At 47.8% G+C, this 26,566-nt stretch overlaps 2 long non-coding RNA genes across 2 annotated transcripts; both read left to right on the top strand.

Moving 5' to 3' along the window:
- The first annotated feature begins 4,117 nt into the window (after window positions 1–4,117).
- Window positions 4,118–5,282, top strand: LOC120233676. Its single transcript, XR_005528887.1, has 3 exons — window positions 4,118–4,163; window positions 4,706–4,829; window positions 5,088–5,282. It is a non-coding gene; the product is annotated as an uncharacterized LOC120233676 (long non-coding RNA).
- Window positions 5,283–12,369: 7,087 nt separating this feature from the next.
- On the top strand, window positions 12,370–25,584 carry LOC120233702. Its single transcript, XR_005528892.1, has 3 exons — window positions 12,370–12,849; window positions 23,271–23,354; window positions 25,353–25,584. It is a non-coding gene; the product is annotated as an uncharacterized LOC120233702 (long non-coding RNA).
- Window positions 25,585–26,566: the final 982 nt, after the last annotated feature.

The following is a 26,566-nucleotide window of genomic DNA, read 5'->3' as shown; positions in this document are numbered from 1 at the left end:
GTCCGCACGGGGCTCCTCTGTGCCAAGGTGAGCCACAACCAGCACTGGTGCTGTGTATGCACAACACCTTCCTTCGCCTCTGATTTCTCTCTTCCTCCGTTTGCAAGTCTATGTTTAGACTACGATTTCCTCCCCTCTCAACAAACATTGTTTAGAAATACCATTGCTTCTACCAATTCATCATATTTTCATCCTTGAGGAGAAAAAAAAATGGTTAAACAGGCATGTCTAAATATTTCAATATTTAGGGGCGCCTGGGTGGCTCAGTTGGTTAAGCGTCCAACCTCAGCTCAGATCATGATCTCACAGTTTGTGAGTTCGAGCCCCATGTCGGGCTCTGTGCTGACAGCTCAGAGCCTGGAGCCTGCTTCAGATTTTGTGTGTCCCTCTCTCTCTGCCCCTCCGCTGCTCACATCTTCCCTCTCTCAAAAATAAACATTAAAAATTTTCAATATTTCAATATTTATTTGTTTTTCTTTTAGCTTTACAGCTACTAAAAAGCCTATTGGTTTTCTTATAAAAATACAAACTTAATCATTTGTTTCCAGGGTATCAGCTTTTCTCTGAACAGAATAAAATACACTGTGCCGAATCATCTTACAATAATCATAGCACATCTGAAACTACGCAATGTCTAAATTATCAAATACACATCAGATCAAAACACAGTTGGTTAAAGGTAATATTTGATTGCCTTTGAGCCAGTTACATAGAAAGTAATTATATTGATTTATTTCTACACTGGAAGTTAATTAAACACTTCAAAATAGATCCTGTTTAAAAACAGTAAAGTTTCAAGGAAATGTTATTACTTAACCTGGAAAAGCAGAGCGTGTTATTTGATACACGAGAGAAACTCTCTGGGCAAGGCATCGGGATATTCCATTTGAATTAAAATATGTAATTAGCAAGTAGAAAATGTCGGATCCAGCCGTCTGAGAAGTCACAGCCTGTCCCTGAAAAGGCAGAGGCCCCTGACACAGGTATCCCCATGCAAGTGTGAGTGCCCGTGCACGCAAGGGTTGGGGACTGTGGCAGCGGCAGAATGTCTAACCGCCCCCCCAACTTCAGGCAGAGCTCCCCCTGCCGCGCCTCATGCTTGGGAGAAACTTGGCAAAGACGGTGGGGGTGGCTCCACTGTAATCTGTTGGGAAAGAGCCACGCTGAGAGCCGAGAGCTGATGTGCCGTGAGTACTCACCGTGCACATTTGACAATTATGTCCATGTTACCAGCACCGTTTCTCATCCAGTGCTCACACATTCATATGAGGAAGGTGGTATTTATCATCCCCCTGTCTCAGGAAGGAAAACTGGGCTGAGAGGCCTTAAGTCATTTGACCAAGTTACACAGGAAAAGGGCTGAACTGGACTGTCATCGTTCTGTGAGATTCTGTGCCAAGTTTCTTGCTTCTAGGCTCTGGGGTCTATTAGTAACAATCAGAACTGAACCCTTGGGCCAGCCCTGTGGGTTAGACGTTCTTATCAGCCCCATTGAACAGATAAGGCTGTTGAGGCTCAAGAAACCTAAGGAACAGGGCTAACCTTGCACAGCTGGTAAATCTGGGATCGGACCACGATTTTTCTGCCCCCCCCTCCCCTAAGCCATGATCTTCCTCAAGTGCTACACCATGCTGCTTCGTGGTGATGAACTTCCTTTCTTTTCCACTCTTCTGGGGCAGCTTCGGGAGCATCAGGGCACAAGAGGTCAGCAGACCTCTGTTCTCATCCTGGGCACATCACCGTCAACCTTAGGGCAGCTCCCTGAAGCTGTGTGCTCCCAGCTGCATATGCTGCCAGGAGGGCTGAGGCCAAGGGCGTGTGGACGCGAGCAGGACAAGTCTGGCCTCGATGCTACAGGACTTATGAGGTGGGGTTAAGAACACTCAACAGGTTAAGCGACCGACTTTCGCTTAGGTCATGATCTCGCGGTTCGTGGGTTCGAGCCCCGCGTCGGGCTCTGTGCTGACTGTCAGCTCAGAGCCTGGAGCCTATTTCAGAGTCTGTGTCTCCCTCTCTCTCTGACCCTCCCCTGCTCACGCTGTCTCTCTCTCTCTCCTAGAAATAAAAAAATATTAAAAAAAAAAAAAAAAAAAAAAAGAACACACACCAGGCAAACAGAGAACCGAGACATTCTGAGTGAAGACACAAAACGAGGCAAACAATGTTCTCAAGGCTCATTTGGAGATACAAAATAACTTTCTGTTTTACAAAATGTATTTGTTAAATGTGTTGGCAACTTTGGGCTGGCGGTGACAGAGACCCAACTCAAAATAGGTGACGCATCAGAAGGGAATTTCATGCAACTAAAAAGTCCAAGAGTGTTGCCGACTCCACGCTGAGCTTCCTCCCAGGGCCCAAATGATGACTTTGGGTCTTTCTGCCTCCCTGTCCCCATTCTCCTCTCCTGTGCCATGGCTCCCCTGTCTCTGACTCCAGGTAGGTTCCCTTCTGTGGCCTGGGAGATGGCCCAGATGGCTCCTTAACAGTTCCAGTAGAAAGCCCACCGCTTACTTATTTATGGATTTAGCATGTGGGGAGAGGCAGAGAGAGAGGGAATCCCAAGCAGGCTCCCCTGTCAGCCAGAAGCCCAACTTGGGGCTCTATCCCATGACCATTAGACCATGACCTGAGCCAGCATCAAGAGTTAGACGTTCAACTGACTGAGCCACCCAGGCGCCCCGAAAGCCCACCTCTTTTCAAAGTCATGCGCAGCTATTCCCTAAAGGAACTCTCTTTGCCCTTCTTTGGGTCATGTATCCATCCTAGGTCAATCACAGTATCCAGAGGAAGTGGTCCTGTGGTTGGCCAAGACTGGGTCATGTGTCTACTCCTGACCAATCACCATGTCTACCCCGGGTCATACGCCCATTTCTTTGAAGGGTAAATGAGAGTCTCGTGATTGATGGAGCAGCAGGGCCACATAGATTAGAGAGGGAATCTGCCCCAAAGAAAGGGACGCTGGGCAGACACAAGCAACATGACCGCAACTTACGGCTTCCAATGTCAGGAAACTCTGATTCAGCTACCCATGCCTCAGGTGAAGTCAAGTCAATGCATAAAAGTAACAAAAACTTCAGAAAGGTTTTGTAAATACTCTCAAGGAGCACATATGAAAATCTATCTAAGCCTCAGACTCTAAGGTAAAGACCTTTCTAGAGTGTTTGGAATTTTATACTTTTTAAAAATGCTTATTTATTGGGGGGGGGGGCGCGGTGCAGAGAGAGAGGGAGACACAGAGTTCGAAGCAGGCTCCTGGCTCTGAGCTGTCAGCACAGAGCCCTATGCGGGGCTTGAACCCACAGACCGTGAGATCATGACCTGAGCTGAAGTCGGTCGCTTAACCTGTTGAGCCACCCAGGTGCCCCAAGACCGTTTGGAACTTTAAGATGAGTCCTACAAGGGAAAGAAAAAAGCCTGCCTTGCTGGTCTTTGCTGGTGGAACGAAGGACATCGCAGTTGGAAAAATCCGAAGTCTTGGGGTTCTGGGGCGGCCTGGGTAGCGCAGGCGTGTCGCTGGGCTCTGTCCACCCTGCGGGCTCCTCCCCCAGGCCCTGTCCCCACCGCAGGGCACGGGGGTCACAGCCAGGCCCACCTGCGCCCCTGGGGCTCCGCTAAGGACTTCTGCTCCCAGGGCTTTCCTCTGCCTCTCACAGGCACTAAATTCACATCATTTCTATCCCCATTTTCCAAAAAAGCCCGCAGACTCGCCTCCCCCACAAAGCAAACAGAAAACAGCACATTCTAGGAAGGCCCTCCCCACCCGGCGTCTGTGCGCGGGCCATTACTAAATATTCCCACTTCCAACGGCTGCCCACCTCTCCTTAATGACCGCTCTATGTCGGCAGCCGGCCCTCCCTCAATACTTCCGGGTGCTCTGTTCCAAACAGGCCTCTTCTCACGCCGAGGCCGGCCTCCCTGCCAGCCGGTAAACACCCTGCGGCTCCCCGGGGAGGCTCTGACGTGCCCGGCCCGGCCTGGCCGTTTAGGATCCCTGCAGCCAGCGACAGGGGGGCTGCCTTCCCCCCAGGGCCGAGGGAGCCCCACATCAGGGCCGTCCAAACGGGCAGAGTGCCCCAGGCAGCGCTGGAACGAGGCATTTATGGGGCAGAGACGGGGGCCCCAGGCAGAACTGGGCGAAAGGTGCGGCCTGAGACATTTCTGAGGTATTAATGTATGCTTCCTCCTCCGTGTCTCCCCACCCCCCACCCCGTTTCCAGGCAAGCAGTCAGGGCCTTTGGAAATCTCACGTCAGGGATTTTTGCTCCATTAAAAGCGCAAAGCGTGTGTGTCTGGGGGAGAGGGACCCTGTCCTGAAACACTCCCAGCGCCCTGGGCAGATTCTGCGGGAGGTCCCAAAGCAGGAAGGGGAGAGAGGAGAGCGTCTGTGAAGGGCAGGAAGAGCCCTCTGGGGTCTCAGGGATGCTGGGTCTTCTCCGCTGAGGTGCCAGCCTGGACCATGCTACCAAACTGAAAGGCACCCTGCGGGGAACACACCTCTTGCGCGATGCCGCCATGATGTTAGCGTGAGGGGCAGGAGGGCCTCTACGGTCTCCAGGAGGTGACGGGAGGGAGCCCCTACTCCGAGTCGGGTGAGATGTCCCCTCGCGCGTACCAGCTGAGGGGTCAGAGTTGTCTGTAAATTTATTTAAAGTTGCGGTAGGCAGAATTACGGTGCCTCCAAAAGTGTCCCCACCCCGATCCTCAGAACCTGTAAATGTGCCACCTTACCTGGCACAAGAAAATGAAGGATGCAGGTGGAATTAAGATTGCTAATCAGCTGACCTGGAGATGGTGAGATGGTCCTGGAATCTCCCAGTGGTGGGCTCAAGGTAATCGTAAGCGCCTTTCCAAGTGGAAGAGGCGGGGGGGCGCCTGGGTGGCTCAGTCGGTTGAGCGTCCAACTTTGGCTCAGGTCATGATCTCATAATTCATGAGTTTGAGCCCCACATTGGGCTCTGGGCTGACAGCTCAAAGCCTGGAGCCTGCTTCCCATTCTGTGTCTCCCTCTCTCTCTGTCCCTCCCCACTTGCTCTCTCTCTCTCTCTCTCTCTCTCTCTTAAAAATAAACATTTTAAAAAATGTAAAAGTGGAAGAGACCATCGGAAGAGGAGAATCATAAGGAGATCTGAAGATGTTATGGGCCTAAAGAAGGAAGAGGCCCATGGGCCAAGGGATGCAGGTGGCCTCTAGAAGATGGAGAAGACAACAATAGGAATCCAATCCTGGTGTCTCCAGACCAAACACAGCTCTGCCAACACCTTGATCTTGGCCCAGTGAGACCCAGGTTGCATTTCTAACCTCTAAGATCATGAATCTGTGGTTTTGAGCCAGTACATTTGCAGCGACTTGTTACCACCGTCATAGAAAAACAAATACAAAGGACAGTAAATGGAATGGGCATTTCTTACACACCGGTGTTTTGACTTGGCCCTCTCCCTCTCGGTAGCTTCTCTCCTCTCCCTTGCTGATTCCTCAGATCTCTCCAGGCTGCTCTCGTCTCTCTCAGGGGCCCCACCAAAATCCCATGCCACGTAGACCAGTCCTACAAACATTCTCTGTGTGCTCTGTGCAGAATGCCCTGACAGTGCACTGGGAATGGAAGCAAGGACATGACCGCTGCCCTCAGGGACAGTGAGTTAGAGGTGAACTAGACACACATGTGACTGAATCCGGCACGAGGCAGGCTGTGGTCTGTGTAGTTCCAGAAGTATGAACCAAGTGCTATGTGTGTAGGGGAAAGACTGAGATAAGTATCAGCGGGGAGAATCTGAATTACTCATCTCATTTGAAGAAAAAGCTGAAGAAGGCCGGATTGAAGTCAAACAGGGATGAGCACTACCTGGCACCCACACCTTAGCTATCAATACCTGGCCTGTGGCAGACATCACTAATCAATCACTAATTTACTGATTCCTTTTTTCCTGCAGACCTTAGACTTTGGCTCAGAATTTCTCTCAGTTTTGTGGCACTTGGCAGGAAATAGCGATTGAGTAGATTTGGCACTTGTGGTGAAACCTATTTGCACATCTGTGGGTAGGTATTTATCACACCGAGATGGTATCAGGTAAGGGACGTAGGAAAGAAATGTTCGAACTTCATTCGGTGCTTCCCTCTTTACTGTTCCCTGAAGTTGCCCCACTTGGGTTATCTGTACTTTCTTGTTATCCTTAGTCATCCAGGATTTTCTGGTACTTAGGGTTTCTACCCCTAAACCGTCTCTGGCCTGTACTGCAAATCCCTCCGGTTGAGATGGTAGAGATTGCTTCTCTTGGGGCAATAATGAAATAATTCGGTGACCTCTCTCTTGACCTCATGCTCCAAGTTGAGAGCAACAAAGTTTGGTGTGAGGTTTCAGGAAGAAGGTTCAGGAACTACATTTTCAAAAGATGAGCATCCAAAAGTGAAACTGTCTTTTCTACCCACATAGGCCCTGGGGCAATGGCAAAGTGGGCTTGGACAGTTGCCAGAGGGAAAATAACCCAGCATCTGAAAAATTCCACGAAGGTGGAATGGGAGGTAGGCAAGATGGATATGGATGCTGGCAAGCTCCTGCCTAGACTACTGAACTTTAATATTTTAATTTTATTTGCTTAAAATTTTTTTCTTATGTTTATTTATTTTTGAGAGAGGGAAAGAGACAATGTATGAGCAGGGGAGGGGCAGAGAGAGAGAGAGGGAGGCACAGATTCTGAAGCAGGCCCCAGACTCTGAGCTGTCAGCACAGAGCTCAATGTAGGGCTGGAACTCATGAGCTGCGAGACCATGACCTGAGCTGAAGTCGGATGCCCAACTAACTAAGCCACCCAGGTGCCCCTATTCATTTATTTTTAAAGTACTTTTTTTTTTGGTTAAGTTTATTTATTTTGAGAGAGAGAGAAAGAGAAACTGCATATGAGTGGTGGAGGGGCAAAGAGAGAGGGAGAGAGAGTTCCAAGCAGGCTCCGAACCATCAGCACAGAGCCTGATGGGGTGCTCAAATCCACCAACTGTGAGATCCTGGCCTGAGCTGTAACCAAGAGTCAGATGTTTAACTGACTGAGCTACCCAGCACCCCCCTAATATTTTAATTTTAAATTAATGTCCTCTACTTTTTAAAAATCTAGGCAGCAGAAGGATATAAAATTTAAAGTTTCTTTTTTGTCTAACTTTATTCCAACCCCCCAAAAGTGACCTCTAAGGTATTTTTTTTCAATCCTCCTAGAAAAATTCTATCCACAGAATGTACATTTGTGGTCAAGTGCCATTTCCCCCTGTAAATATAAAAGGAGTCAAGGTCATGCCAAACACAGTGTTCTGCAACGTCCTCATCTTCCCTGGCTAATTTCCACGATGGCACATTTGAGAGCGGGAGCCAGACTGGGCTCTGGAGCCAGGCCTCCTGGGCTGAAATCCCTGCTGGGCACTTACCCCTTGAATGACCCTGGGTAAGCTCCTTAACTTCCTTATGTTCCCCTATACATGAGACACCTCCAGAAAGACTATTGAAAAATACATCTTCCTTTACAGAATTCTTTTTTTTTTATTTCTAGGAGAGAGAGAGAGAGACAGCGTGAGCAGGGGAGGGTCAGAGAGAGAGGGAGTCACAGACTGAAACAGGCTCCAGGCTCTGAGCTGGCAGTCAGCACAGAGCCCGACGCGGGGCTCGAACCCACGAACCGCGAGATCATGACCTAAGCGAAAGTCGGACGCTTAACTGACTAAGCCACCCAGGCGCCCCCCTTTACAGAATTCTTATTTGGGGCCAATACAGAATAGCATGTTTGTTGATATAATGTTTTTTTTTTTTTTAAATCTATGTTATCCAGTACATGTAAGTGTCTCAGTTTGGCTCAGGTTCAAAAGAGTTGCTAGTGACCATGGATCCAAGGCTTCTTGAGGGCCCGGCACTTTCCTGGTCCTCCCTCCTGGAGCTGGATTACGGACTCCCATGGCTACCATCTCCAGTGCCCAAGGAAAATCTCCCTTATTGGTAAACTCTGGAGCTGCTGTCATTCCTCAAGAGCCCAGCTGTCCTGAGCATGTCTAACCTCAACATGGTCATACCCTCAAGCAGGCATGGCTGGCGCACCAACACACCTCTGTGAAGTCGCTGATCACCCCTATCATCACCCTTTCTGACAAATCTGCCTCTTCTGTAACACGAGGCACGCCTGGAAAGCAGGGACTCTGGCTTATCTTTATCACCCCAGGGAAAATGCTTGGTCTCTGGGACAGAGGACATATTTGAGGAAGAGTTGACTGAGTGAGTGAGTGAGTGAGTGAATGAAGGAGTAGGTGAACAGGTATCTCAGGTGTAACATGTCCAAGACAGAACTCTTGATTCCCCACACTCTCCATACCTGCCCCTCCCAATCCATCCAGTCATCCAAGTCAAGAACCTTGGTATCATGTTTGCTTCCCCTTTCTCCTCACCCCCACCCCCCCCCATTGCAGCCCAATGCTCTAACTCCAAAGTGTGCCCCCAATCCTCCCTCCTTGCTGCTACCTGCTGTCATCCCCATTCAGTTCAGAGCCACGGTCATCTCCCACCTGTATCAGGCAATAGCTTCCCAACCTGTCTCCCTGTCTCCTCCTTGGCCCTGCCCCACTCCAGACTTCGCTCAGCAGCCAGGGTGGTTTTCCTAGCAAAAGGCATCATGCTACTCGCCAGCCCCAAGCCCTCCAGTAACTTTTTGTGGCTCTTACAATAGACCGAAAGCCTTGCCGTGAGCTGCCGGTGAGCTGATCTGGATCCTACCTGGCAACCACCCCATCACACCCCACCCCTTCCCCTGAATCATGCTTTTGCAGACCTCTGGCCTCCTGGCAGTGCCTTGAGTGTGCCAGTCTGTGTTCTCTCTTGGGTCCTCTCTCTGGGAGTGTCCTCCTCCTGACCACAACTGCCTGGTCTCTTCATTTGGGGTTCAGCAAAAATTCCACGTCCTCCAAAAAGCCCTCCCTGACGACCCCTAAGAAGATCCTCCCCAGGTCACTCACCAGCACATCACCCTGTTTTATTTACTCCACTTACTACTTTGAAATTATCCTGGTGATGGTCTTTTACTTTCCCTGCCAAAATGTGAGCCTTAGAAGGCAGAGACCTTTCCTGCCTTGCTCATTGCTGAGTCCCCTGTGCCCGGCCTAGCAGGACCTGGCATACAGAAGGCGCTCAAAAATGTTTGGGGGGTGAAGGAATACATGGCAACCCCTTTTGGCCACATTTCTCGGAGAGGCTGTGTATTGATTTCAATGAGCTACTTACACCAGCGCTCTTTGCTAGAAGGAAAGTTGAATTTGAAGAATATTTGATATGATGGGTTTTTAAAGCCTGTGGTTTCTATCTATGAAAGTGACAGAAAGATTGGGGGAGGTTTGAACGGTGGAAAAGCCTTTTTGAGAGATGGAAATGTGTTAGAGCCACAGTCCCATCCAAAACCCACTTTGAATCTTTAATGCTTTGAGACAATTAAGGGAGCAAAAAGTGCCTGCATAATTCTCATTTTTAAAACAGCAGTCTTAGGATTCCTAGCTTTGATGGTGTTCACAACTAATTAAGAAACCTTGACATTGCTCAAGATAGATATAATGGAAATGGAGTCTCGGAGACTTTAGATATCTATAATAAGCTTCAAATCAAGCACTAGGAAAAGGTGCTCCTGATCAAACAGTTGTCCTGGGGAAAACCAAATGTCGACGTTCAAACCAACGTATCCTCAAACGATTCAATAGGGTTGCGCTGCCATTAAAACGAATTATCTGTCTGTTTTTGCATTTGGAATTATTCACAGCCAAAAAGAAAAATACGGTTATTGTATCAAGGGAGGCTGGGACACCCCTTGGGTTTGTAAACTGGTGATCTGTGCTCGAAAAATTCTATTCAAGGAGTGGCAGCTGGGGTTAGTACTGATGAGACACCGACTGTGGGAAAACCAGGGGATGGTCTTGAAAAGTGATATGTTATATAATATAAAGTGTGTTTTCCGGCACCATCTCATCTGGCATTTGGAACATGGTGGCTCATGACGGAGGAGGGTTGGAGTTGCAAAGGGAACAGAGTCTTTAAGGGGGTGTGGGCCTGGTGTGCAGTCTGAAAAAGCCTCCTAGACAATTTGTGTATACTCACCCCCCCCACCTCACCCCTTGATTCCCCACCAGGAAATCACTATCCTCACTGTTTTATTGAACTTACACTTGGAAAAGTGGTTCTGACCAAAAGCAAAACAGTGATTCCCTAGAACTAGGGGTGGGAGGGAGTGGACTATAAATGGGCACGGGGGAACTTTCTGGTACAGTGGAAGTCTTCCACAACTGAATAATAGTTGCACAATTATATAAATTGACTAAAAAATTTTATGGTATATAAGTGAAACCTCAACCAAACTGCTAGAAAATGGGATCGACCCAAACTGAATGTGTAGATATAATGTTTGGGACAGAGCATCCAAACCAAGCTCATCTTCTCCATCTACCCTGTCCAGCCTTCCCTGTGATGTCAGCGAGTGGTGTACCCGCCCAGCTTGCTGGGTGTCTCCATCTGGTCACGTATCTCTCACTGCCTACACCTGACCTGTTCTACCTCTCTAATATCTTTTAAATCTGTTCACATCTCCAGATCCCTGATGCCACTGCCTACTTCAGGCTGCCATAGATTCTCCTGAAAAGCTGTCACCTCTTAATGAGGCCTCTGCCCTCACCTCCCAGTGCACTTTCCCCTCTACCTCAAGGATGAATTCCTTCAATGGCTCCCATGGTCCTCGGGATAACCTTCCAGCTTCTCAGCAGGGCACAGCTTATAAGACCTCCCACAACCTCGCATGTGTCTATTTCTCCAGCCTTATCTCTTAGCAAACCGAACTCTAAGCCAAATTGGCCTACTTATCTTTATCTATTCCCTAAAACAAGATAAGTTTTCTTCCCCTCCTTTGCTCACACAGTCTTCTCTCCACCCACAATTACACTCCGGCAGAGGCAGCTCACTGTTCCCAATACCTCCCCTTCTCCCTTTCTAACAACCCTGACTTTGCTTGGGCATATTGCCATTGAATTAAAAGCCTTACTCCCCAGCCTCTCTTGCAGCTCTGTGGAACAATGTAATAAAGTTTGAGGCTCTTAAAAGGAGAAGGCCGGCCGGCCTTCCTTCCTTCCTTCCTTCCTTCCTTCCTTCCTTCCTTCCTTCCTTCCCTCCCTTTCACCCTTATGTTCCTGCCTGGAATAAAGATGTCATGGCTGGAGCTCCTGCAGCCATCCTGGACCAAGAGATCACGCATAGCTGTGCAACTAGATAGAAGGACGTAGGGTGGAGGACACTACAGAGCCTCCATATCACTTCTGGCTTTTGCGTACGTGTGAGAGATGAACTTCTACCTGTTTCAACTACCAATTAGCAACTAATCTTTGGTATCTGTAGACAAACAAGATCTTAACCTATATACAAGAGGCTTTAAAGCACCATCTTAACTGACTGATGACTTTTCTATTCATCAACCTCTTCTTTTTCCTGTAACACTCGCAAAAGGTACCATCTGCTCCGGGACGCCATCCTTAGCTGCCCCTCCTCAGGCTTCCAGAGCGCCTGGTCTTGCTTCCCATTGTGACACTGTTAGAGATCAAATGTGTTTACCTTTTGCCACCATGGCCAGTTTCCCTGAAGGACCATTGGGCCAGAAACAATAAAAAAAGTTTTTAACACCGAAGTGACTACCCCGAGGGGAACAACCATTCTGCACCCTTGAAAGGGAGCCAAGTGAGTGATTATTTCAGTCTTATATCAAGTCTACTTCTCTGGATGTATCTGCAAATGACAGGTCTGGATATTACATACATCAATAATTGTTACAAAATAATCAAAACTTGGGGCGCCTGGGTGGCTTAGTCGGTTAAGCGTCCGACTTTCGCTTAGGTCATGATCTCGCGGTTCGTGGGTTCGAGCCCCGCGTCGGGCTCTGTGCTGACTGCCAGCTCAGAGCCTGGAGCCTGTTTCAGAGTCTGTGTCTCCCTCTCTCTCTGACCCTCCCCTGCTCACGCTGTCTCTCTCTCTCTCCTAGAAAGAAATGAAACATTAAAAAAATTTAAAAAAAATTAAAAATAATCAAAACTTAACTTGCAAATATCCAGAAATAGGACCCGTGCTCTTGAATCTATAAGAGGTTAGCGAAGTCACAATCTTTCTGTCAAAGTGCGCGAGGACAGGCTAAAAAAGCTACTGACCGTGGAGGAAAATATCAAGATGAAAAGGGAAAACAAGTGATTGATCACTCTATGACAATGACTCCACGCTGGTGCGGAGTGTGGACCCTGCTTGGGATTCTCTCTCTCTCCTTCTCCCGCTGCCCCTCTCCCCTGCTTGCACGTGCACACACACGCTCTCTCTCTAAAAATAAATAAATAAAAATAAAAGGACTTGTTGATTTCACAATCCAACCAACTATGGGAACCGAAGTGGAAAATCACCATCTTAAAGGCCAAGCAAATCTAAGATGAGGGTGGGGGAGAGAGAAAAGTTAAAAATAAGAGCAATGATGAAATAAAACTGAAGGCCAAGTCAGAGTCAGTTTGGAGAGGGAGAAGAAAGAAACAATGTGGAAAAGACACAGATTCTAAGACCTAAAATCACCAGCTCAAAACTTCTTCTGTGTATCACTTTAACAACTTTAACCTCTGACGTCACAGCGGTGCTTGGCAACAGTTCTCTCATTTGGAAGTGCCTGTTGATACCAATTTGCAGTTGGATTATGTGGGAAAGAGGCTTTTCTTCGTTACAGAATTTCAGCATCAACATCAAGGACATGAGTGGATGCCTCACATGTGAGCATACGCTGTGATATTTTAATGCGCCTAAACTCCTACAAAATCTAGAAGGTGTCGCAGCAGGTAACCAAACCCCAGGGAGGCTATTAGCAATTTAGCATCTCATTTCTTGAGGGGATGTGAATGTCACATACCCACGATGGCGCCCTGTGCCACGGTGGGTTCTGTATTTCCAATTTGTCACCCTGATTATTTGACTGCTTTTCCTCCCTCCCCCCAACCCTTTCTGATCTGTGACTCTCTGAGCTTCAGGGGGTCTCTCAGAGGGCTTGGTAAAAGCGGGTGCAAAGGTGTGCCTCGCAGCCCTGTTTGCTAATAACACAGAGGAAGTGATTTAGGCACTAGTTTCAGCTGTTCAGGGATTCAGAGTAGGCAATACTCAGCTCCAGCCTGAAGTTTCAAAGATTCTTCAGTCCTAAGGATATCTGCCCTAGGATGGAGCAATGGTGAGGGTCATTTAGCTAACAGGTCCGACCTCCCCCCCACACCCCCCGCAACAACTGAAAACATCACTTTTTTTTTTAAAGCTATTTTTTTAATATTTTTATTTATTTCTAGGAGAGAGAGAGACAGCGTGAGCAGGGGAGGGTCAGAGAGAGAGGGAGTCACAGACTGAAACAGGCTCCAGGCTCTGAGCTGGCAGTCAGCACAGAGCCCGACGCGGGGCTCGAACCCACGAACCGCGAGATCATGACCTAAGCGAAAGTCGGACGCTTAACCGACTAAGCCACCCAGGCGCCCCCGAAAACATCACTTTTAAAAAAGCAGCGAGATTGAGTGAGCCAATTCAGGGTATGCATTTCACCAAAAGCTCTAAAGTAGCATCTTGAATCCTCCGGGCTCTTGGGGGGCCCTTGGGCTGGCACGGTTACTTCAGTCAGGTTCATATACAACCAGAAAGTCCAACACACATCAACTATTTGTACTGATCAGGAGAAAAATGCTTCAGCATCAGAGGAATGATTGAAGTTAGGTACCTCAGGCACATATTTTTAAAGAAACATTCCCCACACACTAGGATGGTGAAAAAAAATCATTTTGGATTTGAAGCCGGGGGCTTGGGTTTGAATCCTAGCTCACCTGCAAGTTAGCACCGTGGTCTCGATCAATACTAATAAGAGCATAATATGACACAGGTGCAAACCTGATTTGAATTATGCAGGTTTTAAACATTAGACAGCATTTTCACTATACCGCAGCAAAATAAACCTGGGTCTTTCTGTACAGATTAGGAAACAGAAGGAAGTTAAAATTGCAGGCTAACCAGTGGTGAAGCTGGGGTTTGAACAAACGCAGCTAGGTACACCTGCTTACAGGAACGCTGGCCTTCCCTCCTCTCTACACCAATCTACCAGCCTTGCTGACCTTCAGTTCTCACCTGTTAGGTGAGGTTGGAGCCTGGCCAGTCTCCCAGGTCACCTCCTACTATAAAACGCTGGATTTCCAAACTCTTGGAATGAGCCAGCTTTCTGGTTGCTAATTTGTGGCGCTCCTGCAAAGCTGTTTCCTGACGCACAGCGATGGCCGTTATGATTTATAAGGAACATGTCTGTAAACGCACACTTCTAAAACGCGACAGAGTCCTGGAGAGGAGGTTGGTCTTCCTGACATCCTGTTCGCACCATTAATTTGGTTGGCCAACCTTCCTGAAGGGAAGAAAAAATAGAAATTGTAGAACCCGCCCCCCTCCCCCCCCATCCCCCGGGTTCAGGGAGCGCCCATCTCTTGGTAACTTGTTGACATGCAAATTTCCTGCACCCGCTCCAGACCTAGTGAGCAGAACTCCCGGGAGGGGAGCGGGGCGCAGCGCCCTGCGTACTAACAAGACCCCCAGGGCCTTCTGATGCAAAAAAGGTCTGAGGCCTGGTCGCTGGGGTTGGATCACTCCGTTTCCACTTGAGTTAGTGAGATGCTCCTACGTGCTGATTTGCAAGCTGGGTACACGTTAGTTTAATAGTTAAGCACTATTTCCAACGAATAGTGCCTTTTTGGATGCCATCCCTTAGACTGGGGAGGCCTGGAAAGAAAGGGGAATTCTGGTGGACTTGGGGAGGCAGAAGGGTGGGGCCCGAGCGAGCAGTGAGGGGACGTGGGAGGCCCGGGAAGGAGGGGCAATGGAAGCTGACCGGCCTCACAATCCATCTGGTTGGAAACATCGTGCATCGAGCCGCAGGAGCCGCAGCCAATTACAAGTTTATATAATAGAACAAGTCTCTCCGGCCTCGCGTCCTGCGTCCCGCCCCGCCCCGCCCCTGCCGGCTTTGGGATGGGGGAGGAATCGCTTTCCAGGCGATCCCGGAGGGCTTCAGGATGGAGGATGTCTTTTCTGGGTGTGCCAGCTCCGGCCCGGGTCCCCGCGTGAGCATCGGGGCCGCTTCTGTGTTCTGGAAACCTTCCGGCGGCCTCGCAGACCTTCCCGGGAATCCGAGGGGGGCGGCGCCCCCCTCCCCCCGGGGCTAAAAGAGGAGGTGTGTGGGTCGCGGCTTCCCCCCCCCCCCCCCCCCGGGCGCGCTCACTGGCGTTTATGTAACCGCTGCCCTTCGCCGAGGACCGTGTGCCGCACTGAGTCACGCAGGTCGCGGGCGAGGGGAGACGGCCTGCCGCGCCCCGCCCACGTGACCCGTCAGATGACTCGCGCTAAGTTTGCACGGGCTCGTTTACCGTCAGGCTCAGGGCTTCTAATCGGCATCCGCGATTAGTCATCCCCGAGTGACATTTGATACGCGCGGCAGGCAGCTCGGGACCAGCACAGGGCAGCTTGGCTGGTGATGGAGCGAGTCACGGCCGCTCCGGGAGCCTCTGATTTTTGCTGGAACCCGAGTTTAGGCTGCGTCAAGGAGACCTCCTGCGAAAAAGTGCCAGGAAGGACAAGTCGCTTTTCTAGGCAAATCTTAGATTCTTCTGGGCCAGGAGCAGGGAGGCCCGGGGTGGGGGATGGGGGTAGGGGACGTTTGTAAGGTGACTTACAAGACCCTTCAAGCCACGCTTCAGATTTGGGGATTGGCTTTAGAAATGGAGTGGACTCGTCCCTCTTGAAAGTATGTAGTTATTACGACGACAATCACCCTTCACAGTTTCTCAAGTCTAGAGTGGGGCTCAGGGGCCAGCGCTGCCTCCACGCTGGCCTCCAGGATCCGCGTTGGGCACATGAATGTTGGAGAACCCAGGTGTTCTGACTGCTGAGCCAAGAAGCCCGTGGTAAACATTAGGTGGGCTCCTGCTACACCTTATTTGGGGGGAATGTAGGGTCACCCTCTTTGACCTTTAGTGAATTCAGTGAAGATTGGCCCAAAGCCTAAATTCTAGAGTCCACCCAGTGGGAATCAACCAGAGGGTGAATCTGATGCTCCGGGTTATACCTTGCCCACCTCTTGACTTGCAAGCACACTCCAGCATATACACGACTTAATTGTTGAGGAAGGAAGGAAAAAAAGAAAGGAGACAAGGTGTTTCTTAATAGTTACAAGGGGAGGGGGGAGGAGAGGCCAACTTGTTGCTTTCACTGACAACAGTGAACTCCAGAAGCAATTTCCTCACTTAAGAGAAAAACAAATGAAGTCGGCTGGTAAGCTGTTGAAAGCAGGCGCAGAGGCTTGGGGTTTGTGGAAACCTGGCTTTATTTACCTGTAGGGCCTTGTTAAGGCACATTTGCCTTGAGATAAAAGGTTTTCTTTTGGGACCGTCCCAAAATGACTCTGCCTGATTCAATTAAGTAAGGCCTAATGAAAGAGAATTCCAGCTTGGAGATAGGCATCATCTCACCAGGTGAGTTGTAAATACATTCTGACCAGGTTTAAGAGGCGAGCTCTTGAAAATTTAATCTATTTTAAAAATGCATATCCTTGCCACAAATTTTACAAATTGCTTTGAAGAAGATCGCTGTGCTGATTGCATGCTGAGATAATTATTCTGTATCACCACTTAGGGAACAAGATTTTTTGATAAAGACTACAGTGTCAGTCTTTGTTAACGACTTGGGAGGGGGAGGAGAAGATCTTCTACGGCTGGGGCTGGTTTTACGCTCCTGCTTCCGTTCCATGAACTCCTTCCTTCCAGACTCAGGCTCTGGGATGCTGGTAGAGTTTGGGTTTATGAAGTTTGAACCCTGTGGAGGAAGCTTTGCTCCCCAGTCAAATCCCTCATCCCCACATGAGGGTGAGAATCATAATTAAAGTCTTTAAAAAAAAATCTCTAGGGGCGCCTGGGTGGCTTAGTCGGTTGAGCGTCCGACTTTCGCTTGGGTCATGATCTCGCGGTTCGTGGGTTTGGGCCCCGCGTCGGGCTCTGTGCTGCCAGCTCAGAGCCTGGAGCCTGTTTCAGTCTGTGACTCCCTCTCTGTCTGGCCCTCCCCTGCTCACGCTGTCTCTCTCTCTCTCTCCTAGAAATAAATAAAACATTTAAAAAAAAAATCTCTAGCCTCTTAACTCTGAGATCAGACGTGTCAGCTATCAGCAGTGCTTTGCTTTTCTGTATGCACTTTCCCTCCCCAAGAACCAGGTAGGGGGAGCTAAGGAGCCCCATCAGTGAGTGTGCCTACGCCTGTGAGTTGGTTGATGGGTGCTGATGAGGGGCGAGCCCTAGCCCATCCCTCTATTTTGGATAATATGGCAGTGCAGGGCCCACGTGTACACGGTACCCCTCCCCCATCCTGCGCATGGCAGATGTGGCTAATTTTTCACAGTCCTCTGTCCCGCTGAGCCTGGATGCGACCTCAGAATCCCTCTTTGCACGGCAATACCAATCCTTTCGCATGGCCGTTCTTTCAATAACTTCATAAATACTTATTAGGAACCTATTATATACCAGCCACTGATTTGATTTAAAAAAAGAAAGAGATGGAGAGTAAAAGCAGTGCTACATGCTATAAAAATAAATGAAATAGGACAATGGTTAGTGATTGGTTGGTGACTGGGGGAGGGGGTAACTTTAGATTATGAGAGTCAGGGAGGGCTTCTTCAAGGAGGTAACATGAGAGATATTTCAAGAGCCAGGAAAGAAAGCTAGACAAAAGAACAGTCAGTGCAAAGGCCCTGAGGCAGGAGTGATGTAATATGGTTTAGGACCTAACCTGGGAGAGGAACCCAATGAACCACCCTGAAAGCGGATCCTTGGCATTTGAAGAATTGCCTGCTTGTGATCTCTGACTCTTGGTGATTGGGCTGAAGTGTGACTTTGACCCACAGCTGTGTAGACTGGGGTTCTGTATCTCCGTCTTCACCTGGGCAACCTCTCTGGTATAGTTACAGTTGGATGGCATTTCATGGGTGACTTGAGTTTCAATAGTACGTGTGTGAGGCAGCGATATAGTATGATGGTTACGAGAGAAGGCTCTCTGGTAGAAGATCTGGTTCAGATCCCAGCTCCTCCTACGGATGCTCTGATCACAGAACAATTTATTTCACATTTCCTACAGCAGAGTTTTGGCTAACACACCAAACAGTTAATCCACCCAATTTAGCAATTTACCAACACCTTGCATTGATGAGTATTTTTTCCTGAATATTTTAAGTGAATGTGAATATTATTCAAAAATGCATATCTTTATTATGCATTCAAGATATTTGGGAATATATTCAAGGACATATGTAGCTCATCAATATAACCGTCATGAATATCACTACTTACTCGAACAGAAGGGGTATTAGAAATGAATTCCCTCCTCTATATGACAAATTATTTCCAGCAATAATCATAAAATGAAATAACAAAAATGGCCAGAAAGGAAGTGTAGATACTTTCCTCGTACTGAAAGTATTCTCGGGGCACCTGGGTGGCTCCGTCAGTTAAGCGTCTGACTCTGGCTCAGGTCATGATCTTGCCCTTCATGAGTTTGAGCCAGCATTGGGCTGTCTGCTGTCAGCACAGATTCTGTTTTGGATCCTCTGTCTTCCTTTCTCTCTGCCCCTCCACTGCTCGCTTGCTCTCTCAAAAAGAAATAAACATTTAAAAAATTTTTAAAAGAAAGTTTCCTCATAGTGAATATTTGTTTGCATGATCTTGCAGTACAACAGGAAAAGAAAGATATTATTGTGCCTAAAAGGGGAAAAACCTAATTGATTATTATTCATTTTTAGATCTATTTAAAATTAAACTTTCATCCTTTGGTTACAGTCTCATATAATATTATTTGATGTAAATAATTGTTCAGTAACTAATAAGTGAATTTTAATAAAACCAAACTGTAAAGGGTATGATTTAGGCAACTTCCATATGGTACCACTGATGAAAAATGTATTTTCTGGATTTGTCCTTTAGTTCAAAACAAACAACAGTAGAAAAGAATGCAATTCAGTAAAATATTCCATGTGTGAACTGTTGCCTTCACCAATGAAACTTTCTCTCCTCGTGATTTTGTTCTTTAAAAATTTAAAACACAAAAACTCAAGTAGTTACATGACCCGGCAGAAGTAAGTACCTCGTACCTCCCTGTACCTCGGGTTCCTGTTTTGTCTTCATAATCAGTGTGCTATCTGTGTTTACTTTGAATCCACATTTGAAAGGCAGGTATTTGTAGCAGCACAAGGCTGGAAACACCAGCTGAGCACTTCTGTTACGTGACAATGACAAATTTATCTCAAAAGAAACCCCTGTAGCTGAGTTCATCTGCAGGGGACTGGCTGTAATTGGGAATTCTCTGAATTAACTTCCATGTAGAATACAATGTTTATTAAAGGAATAAGAATGTGTTCATTTGAAGCTTACACACATATCACTTAAACTCAACAGTAATCCCCAGGATTCTTTACAATGTAGACCAAAAAGCCTTTTTTTTTTTTTTTTTGGCTTGCTTTTTTTTTTGGAGAGAGGATGTATTTTATCACCGACATTACTTAGAACTGCCAGGACATGGCATAGTAAAGAGAATATCAACTTTTAGTTGGTTTTATTATAGCTTTTAAATTCTCTACAATGGACCCTTCCCACCACCTTGCTCTCAGTACCCCTCAGTATTTAATAACCAGTGACATAATTACTCTTTATAATTGTGATCCCTGTCATAACAGGTACCACAGAGTCCTCAGAAGTACTGGGTGTCTGATCCAGAAAGATTTCTCTGAAGAAGGGATCTTTAAAAAAACTATATCTATATTGAATATAATTCACATACCACAAAATTTGCCCTTTAAAGGGTACACTTCAGTGGTTTTAGTGTTTGTACAGAGTTTTAGAACCATCATCTCTAATTTCAGAACATTTTCATCAGCCCTAAAAGAAACCCCGTGGTCATGAGCAATCCCTCCGGGTTCCCCACTCTCCTAGCCCTTGGCAACTACTGATCGGCTTTGTGTGATCAGCTCTTAAGCTGAGACCCTTGACGGATGAGTAGAGGTCAGTTTGTCAAGCAGTGAGGAGCTGAGCATTTCCGGCAGACAATGGTCAGGGAGAGCACAGAGGGAAGGACCGGTGTGGCCACAACACAGAATATGAGGGTGGGTGAGCCAGATTGCCATGAAAGTCTCGTGCTGCTTAGCAGAGTGACTCAATTTCTTCTGCTGGTGGCAAGGGTCTGACACAGAAATTTCTGCCTAGTTCAAGCTCAGAAAACACTGAGTCAAGGAACGAGTAAATACATCTCCCCTACTTTTTTAAAGCGTCATAAAGGATTGCTTTATTTCAAATATTTGTAATATGAAGTCAGACATAGAAGAGACATATGTGTACTCTCAAAATCATGGTGCCATTTTACTGTTTGGGGTTGCCATCTTACATCCCCAAGAAATCTTTCATACTAAGCAAATAGCTGAACTTAAACGTGGAAATCAGCTGTAATTTATCTTCATAGGAAACACTAACCCCAAACTTGTGGAATTTCTTGTTGAGGTTTGACAGAGTGGAGGCTGGAAGTCAGACTAAGGATTTGGGGTTGGTAGAGATTCAGAACAAGCTCCTTGTCATTTGAATTTCTTCCTATTGACTAAAAAGAATTTTTAAAAAAGATTGAAGTGTAATACATCCACTTGGTTCTCCTGGGAAGAGTTGGATATCCCTCATTTAGGGGGTCAGACCCAGACCGAGCAGACGTCTCAGTGTTCATCCTGGTTCTGACTTTTCAAATCCGTGTCCTCCACGATCACTTTTATTAGTTTCCCCATGTCATCTACCGGTGTCATTTATGCAAATGCACACAATCTAATCTCTCCCCTTTCTTTCAGGAAAGGTAGCATACTGTTCTAAAATTTCCTTCCTTGCCTTACTATACCATGGGAAATGTCCCATATTAAAATATAAAAAAGCCCCTCGTTCTTTTTCTTCTTAAAGATTTTATTTTTAAACAATCTCTACACCCAATGTGAAATCTTGGATTTCCCAAGATCAAGAGACTCGAACGCAGCATGGACTGAGCCAGACAGGTGTCCCTGTTTTTTAAAATAGCTGCATGATAATCTAAGGTTCATTTCACCCCTTCCCTATTGATGGGCACCTGAGATGTTTATACTCTTTTCCTCTATATGAATGTTGTTACAATGATGACTCTTTTTGTAGCGTTCTTATATGATGTGTAGGATGTGTAAGTGTGGGTAAGTTCCCAGAGTAGGATTGCTGGGCAGCAGTAGTGCATTCGTCGTTTTGATAGACTTTTGAGTACCAGACACCCTCCCCTTAAGAGGCAAACCATTCTGCATTTTTACCACCTCGGTTTGCACAAAGCCTCACCAGTAGAGCATGTTCCCAAATGTTTGAGTTTTTCCAAACTGATGGGTAAAAAAGGCCACATCAGTATTATTTTAATTTGCATTTTTTTTGTTAAGCACCTTTCATAAATGTAAGAGCTGTGTGTGTGTGTGTGTGTGTGTGTGTGTGTGGTGGACTCTCTATTTAAATCGTTTTGCCTGCTTTGTATTAGGTCATTGGTTTTCCATATTCTCAATTACTATGAGCTCTCTTTATGAGAGGGAGGTATGAGTTGCAGATATATCCCATTTGTTATTTATCTCTTTGCTGTGCTATTTTTTCCTCTCTAGAAGCATTTTATATTTATATAATATTTTTTTGTAATGGTTTTGGTTCTTCAAATCACAGGCAGACCTTTTCTACACCAAGGTTTAAAAGAAATTTTTAAATGTTTTCTTCTTAGGCTTTTATGATTTCATTTTTCTTTTTTTTAAATTTTTAAAAATTTAATGTTTTATTTATTTCTGAGAGAGAGAGAGAGAGACAGCGTGAGCAGGGGAGGGTCAGAGAGAGAGGGAGACGCAGAATCTGAAGCAGGTTCCAGGCTCGGAGCTGTCAGCACAGAGCCCGACGCGGGGCTCAACCCCATGAACCATGAGATCACGGCCGAAGCCAAAGCCAGGTGCTTAGCTGACTGAGCCCCCCAGCTGCCCCTGGACCGAGCTATATCTTTTTTGGATGTTTATCCATTTGTCCTAATACCATTTATTAAAAATGCTAACGTTATCTCCACTGAAATGAGACCTCACTGTTACCAGAAATCAACTTCCTGTGTGTCTCTGAGTCTATTTCAGGAGTTTCTATGCTTCCCTGGGTAGGTCTGACTCTTTGGCTCTTCCCACACTATTTTCATTAGTCTCAGCAGCATGTTTGGTCTGAAGGGTTCCCTTCTCGTTGCGCTTCCTTTTTATAGTTTTCCTGCACAGTCTAGCTGATTTGTTTTACCCACATAAATGTTAGAATCAGCTTGTTTAGGGGCACCTGGGTGGCTTAGTCGGTTAAGTGTCCGACTTTCGCTTAGGTCATGATCTCGCGGTTCGTGGGTTCGAGCCCCGCGTCGGGCTCTGTGCTGACTGCCAGCTCAGAGCCTGGAGCCTGTTTCAGTCTGTGATTCCCTCTCTCTCTGACCCTCCCCTGCTCACTCTGTCTCTCTCTCTCTCTCCTAGAAATAAATAAAACATTAAAAAAAAAAAAAAGAATCAGCTTGTCTAATGGCGGGATAGTGGAGTAGGTATCTTTTTCTGGCTTATATTACATTTCTCCTGTTTCTTATTGATCCATTCATTCCTCGGCTGCAGCTGTCTACGCACTGGGGCTGTGTTTGCTCTGTTGATCCTGTTTTCCTGAGCAAATCCATTCCTTGAGCCCCTTCTCCATATTCTGTTCCAGGCAAAGCCTGTTGACATAGACGTTGTTCCTGCTGTGCTCCCAGCATCTCCTCCATCACTGGCCACTTTGGGCCTCTCCCCTGTTGGGGAGTCGGACCGAGGAGAGTAAAGGGGAAAGGGGAGCCTCCTAATTGGCTTCCTCTAGAAGTTTCCGCCTCACGTGTTTACTGCGCGCTATACCCACCCTCCGCGTGAATCAGGAGAACAGAATAAAGATGCTTCTGGGAAGCTAGGAAGGCAAAGGTCTCCTCCAAATCTCCAGGAAGACCAGGACAAAGCTGTTCGCCCCGTTTCCTTACCAGGGCGACGATGTTATACGATTAGAAGATGATGGGAAAAACTTACAAGGAGAAGATACAAAACCAGAATTGTTAGGAGGCCCCTGTGCCAACAGGAATCTCTGATAGCTGTGTTCTTTCACAGTTGCTCTCCTTTGTCTCTTGTTCGCTACCTGCTTCGATCTCTGGACAAGGTGACGCCGCGGTGACAGTGGCAGCTGGAATCCAGGTAAGGAGCCCCTGACTGCAGACTTTGTTTGGGTTTTTTTTTTTTTTTTTTTTTTTGGTTTATTGTGCACAGTCACTGCCCGGACAAGCATATTCTCATAAGCCCTTGCAGGCACGAGCTGATTACCCTTTCCTTCGCCATCCCACCCACCCCCCTCCCAGCACAGTGCTCAGGGCTAACCAGTCATGCTTTTGATTGATCTATAGACGTCACCTCATGGTAGGCAGGCATTTTCTTGAATTAGGAAGAATCCCATCAGTAATCCCATTTATGAGAGCCCATGTGGTCTATTCCTTGCTGACTTTGTTCAGAAACTTCTGCTCAAAACCTGTCCTGAGCCTGCAGCTATAAATTAGCTCATGCTCTGGCATAGTCTCAGAGACCTGTGACATCACCTCCACCTGACGGCAATGTCTTGTCTTTAGAGATATTGCCACATCCCTCCACCTCTCCCTTAATTCCTCTTTTCTGAAGTGTGTGGTGCTCCGGTCCTTCCTGGGCATGGTCGACTCAGAGAATTTGGGCCATCCACCAGAGCCCGCTCCGCCTGGCGGGGCAGGAATGCACAGGGCCCTCTCTCTCTCCGAGGGAAACCTGTTGGTCTGTGTCCGTGAAGACACCATCATTATCCCTTGTAATTTCAGTTTTCTGAAATGCGCGTGGCTTCAAAGTTCTAGCGGCTTGGGGCACACAGGGAGCTCTTTCCATCCAGGGCGTGGGGGATGCGAGGGGGTGAGCAGGGCCAGGTGAACAGGTAAAGAAGAACCTCATGGCTCTCTGTTGCCTTTTGCAGGCAAGAGTATGAAACAGCTGACATCTGTTTAGGGCGTGGGAATCCCACTATACTGGAAGCTTCTGATAAAGTAAACCAAAACATTTCATTAAAATTCATTTCCTTTTCTCACATCTTACTGAAAACAGAAAAATATTTCAACCTTGGCATAGCCACTGAATTATTCATCTGAAAATTAAAAACAAAAAAACCCCACAAAACAAAACTTTGATGCAATACAGATGGGATTACCCCCCCCACCCCCCGCCCTTTGCTCCTTGAATCCCCCTTCCTCTGAAATGAGGCTGGGGTCCTGGTTTCCTGCTGTGGCCGGCGCTGGGGGGGGGGGGGGGAGGGGACGATAAATTCTCTTTTGTCCCCTCATGGGAGGAATGACTGAATACCAGCTGTGGCTCCCAGACATGGGGGACTCCATGTTGCCCCGAACCCTGTCGGGGGACAGGGGGAGTCCACACGGGGGCACACCGGGGCTGTGTAGACACTAGTTCAGGGAGAATGCCTCTTCTCACTCCCTGAAGGAGACCAGGAGGAAAGCCTGGGCCATCCCTACATTTCCGGCACCGGCTCAGAGCTCCTGGACAGCTGTCTTGCACCACCTTTGACCCCCATTCTCCCTAAAGGCCAGTGTTGACAGCGATCACTCAGCACCTAGGATGCTCCCTCCTGCAGCATAGGACCCACGACTGTCCTCTGCATGCCTGCTCTTGCATTATCCATTTGGGACTTCTCTTCCATCTCAAGGTTGCCTTTGTGATTCATTTTAACCAGATGGCACTTAGCAACCAGTTTGGGGGAGGTGACCTTCGACTGCGTTTCCCCCAGGGGCATTACTGCCCCCTGCAGGCCTGGCTGTCCATCACACTGTGACCCTTCCTCAGGTCTCCATCAGCACCCCTTAATCCCCCACCTTCCACTGTGCCCTCCTGAAGTGGGGGGCTTCCTTCACGAGCTCTGGTCCCATTTTTGCTACCCATATTTGCTGAGACCTAAACCCAGACACACAGGTATGGGGGCTCCTGAGGTGTTCAGGGAAGTACATTTGAAACTGGGGCTGTCCTTGGAAGCTGGTGGCTGCCTCTCTGCTTGGGTGGCCTGGGAACTTTCCAGTAATGGATTTCCTTTTTGGATACGGTCACACTAGTTGCACATCTTTGCACGTCCCTTATTTCCCTAAGTCTCTGTCTCATGAGCTTCTCTAATTTCAGCTGCCGGGAAATATTTTGTAAATAAGGATTGAGGCTTCTTCCATCGATGGTCCAGATAACACCCAAGTTCTGAGTTAACCGGCCAGCACAGACGCGGAGAGCCGTGTCCACACATTCTAGAGAGGAGGGGTGGTCTGTTTCTGGCAAAAATGCCACCCCTCCCTGCCCAAAGAAAAACAGCCTAATTATTCAATGTGACTGTCAACGTTAATCAGATTATCCAGAAGGTACTCAACTCAATTTTGTTTTATGGTACAAATAAAGCCGAAGGGCAGGCGAGAGTTTCTGTCTTCCCCTAAAATGCTCCCTCACTGGCTGTAAACAGTTTAGTGGGTGGAGTATTCTCAAAGTGAACGTGAGATCCATGCCAGGGGTATCAGCAGCCATAACCAGGGTTTCAAGGGGGGAGGGAGCTAGGCAGCCGGGGAAGCAGATGGGCGGATGGGAGTGGGGGGAGGGGGGCAGGTGAGGTGGGTGGGGAATAGAGAAAACAGGTAGAGGTGGAGCCAAGGGCTGAGACCGCTGAGGAGGCCGGGTCTGGAAGCTTGGAGCAAAGCTGGACTTGAAACCTGACAGTGAGCAGGAGCCAGTATTTGTCTCCCTGGGCTGCCGTAACCAAGTCACACCCACTGCGGGGCTTAAACAACAGGCAGTTATTGTCTCCCAGTTCTGGAGGCTAGAAGTCCAAGATCAAGGCGTTGGCTGGTTTGGTTTCTTCGGAGGGCTGGGAAGGGACCCTGTCCCATGCCTCTGCCCCAGCGTCTGCTGGCTTACGGGCCATGTTTGGCATTCTGTGCTTTGTAGACGCGTCGCCCTGATCTCTGCCTTCCTGTCCGCGTGGCACTCTCCCGGTATCCCAATTTTATAAGGACACAAGTCATATGGAGGTAGGGTCCCACCTACTAGGGTCCAAGTGGGGACCCTATTTCAGCGTGACCTCCTCCTAACTAATTACATCTGCAAAGTTCCAGGACTACAGGAGTAAACTCCCGCATACGCCCGGACCAATGGTGCACATTTGGGTGTAGAAAGCTCCAGACGCAGAGGAGTAGGACCAGCACCAACCTTTCTCAGTGACAGGCACCCAACTGCCCGTCACTCCATAGTCATGTCTACAGACTTTGCCTCAGGTACCCATTCTGTCACTTAAACCAGGGGGTTCTGTTCACTCCTTGTGAAAATTGGCCCTTTGTCCAGGTTCTTAGTGAATGTGA

Source organism: Hyaena hyaena, unplaced genomic scaffold (assembly GCF_003009895.1).
Source record: "Hyaena hyaena isolate Hyena2069 unplaced genomic scaffold, ASM300989v1 scaffold_95, whole genome shotgun sequence".
Classification (NCBI taxonomy): domain Eukaryota; kingdom Metazoa; phylum Chordata; class Mammalia; order Carnivora; family Hyaenidae; genus Hyaena; species Hyaena hyaena.
The sequence above is the reverse complement of the archived record's forward strand: the minus strand, read 5'-3'. Positions and strand labels throughout refer to the sequence as shown.